This window comes from Nicotiana sylvestris, chromosome 2 (assembly GCF_000393655.2).
Source record: "Nicotiana sylvestris chromosome 2, ASM39365v2, whole genome shotgun sequence".
NCBI lineage: Eukaryota > Viridiplantae > Streptophyta > Magnoliopsida > Solanales > Solanaceae > Nicotiana > Nicotiana sylvestris.
Window position 1 is genome coordinate 105,255,194 of NC_091058.1, and position 1,849 is coordinate 105,257,042.

The window sequence follows — 1,849 nt, forward strand, 5'->3', positions numbered from 1 at the left end:
TGGCAGAATAGAAATGGGCTGAGTGTCCGGCACCAGGTCAATACCAAAATCAATATCCCTGTCCGGTGGCATGCCCGGCAGGTCTGCAAGAAACACATGGGGAAAATCCTTCACAACTGGGACAGAATCAATACTGGGAGTCTCAGCTCCAACATCCCTCACAAACGCTAGATATGAAAGGCAACCCTTCCCAACCATACGCTGGGCCTTCAAGAAAGAGATCACTCTACTAGGAACATAATCAGTCACACCACGTCACTCGATCTGCGGCACATCCGGCATAGCCAAAGTGATTGTCTTAGCATGATAGGCTAGAATAGCACGACACGAAGATAACCAATCCATGCCCAAAATGACATCAAAATCCACCATGCTCAATAGCAATAGATCCACTCGGGTCTCTAGACCCCTAATAGTCACCACACATGACCCGATACACACGGTCTACAACAACAGTATCGCCTACCGGGGTAGATACATAAACAGGTAAAGCAAGAAACTCACGGGGCATACCCAAATAACGAGCAAAGTATGATGACACATAAGAAAAGGTGGAACCGAGATCAAATAATACAGATCCATATCTGTGGCAGACTGAGACAATACTTGTAATGATAGTATCTGAAGCAATAGCATCGGGTCTAGCTGGAAGTGCATAGAAACGAGAATGGCCACGCCTGATCGACCTCCCCCTCTGGGGTGACCCCTAGCTGGCTGACCTCCACCCCTAGCTGGCTGGGCAGGTGGTGAAGTAACTGGAGCAAAAGTGGAGGGCTAACCCCTCTGCTGGGATGAACTAGCAACACGACGAGGACACTGCCTCCATATATGCCCAAACTCTCCACACTCAAAACAACTCCCAGGTGCTGGAGAAGGGGACTAAAGGGAACCCCTCGCATCGGAGTGACTAGCTGATGCACTTGGCATAGAAGAACCCTGAGCTGACGGAGCACGGGATGAACTCTGTGTTGGAAGGTCACTAAGTGATGACTGGCCCTGCTGAGTACCGTGATAACATGACCAGAAGATGCCCCACGATAACCTGGGCGAGCTGGATGAGCAGACCTGAATGAACGGCCTCTACTATGCTGAAACTGGCCCCTCAAAGGAGCACCACTATAACTGCCCGATCCTCGAGGCCTCTTGGCCTCCCTCTCCTCTCGATCCTGATGACGGACCGTCTCAATCTCGCGAGCGATATCAACCACCTCCTTGAACGTAGCACCCAACACTCTTTCTCTGGTCATAAGAATACGGAGGTGATAGTTAAGGCCATCAACAAATCTCCTGATCCTCTCACGATCTGTCAGAACCATCCAGACGGCATGACGAGCCAACTCAGAAAACCTCGACTCATACTGTGACACAGTCATATCCCCTTGTGTCAACCACTCAAATTGTCTACGCAGCTCCTTTCTGCGAGACTGCAGCACATACTTCTCCAGGAAGAGAATGGAGAACTCATGCCAAGTAAGAGGCGCTGCTCCCACAGGCCTACGCCTCTCATACGCCTCCCACCAAGTGAAGGCAGCCCCAGAAAACTGAAAGGTAGTAAATGTCACACCACTAGACTCAAGAATCCCTGGTGTACGGAGCATCCGCTGACACTTATTTAGAAAACCCTGGGCATCCTCGCCCTCAGCACCACTGAATGATGGAGGTTGGAGTCTACCAAACCTCACAAGACGACATTGCTCATCATCCAGCATAACTAGCACAACAAACTCCTGAGCTGGTGCAACCGGCTGGGCTGGAGGTGCCCTCGGCGACTGAAGTCCCTGCACTACCTGCTCAGGTGTGCGAGCAGCGAGGATCTGATTGCCTCCCCCGGTCTGTGAAGTAGCTACTG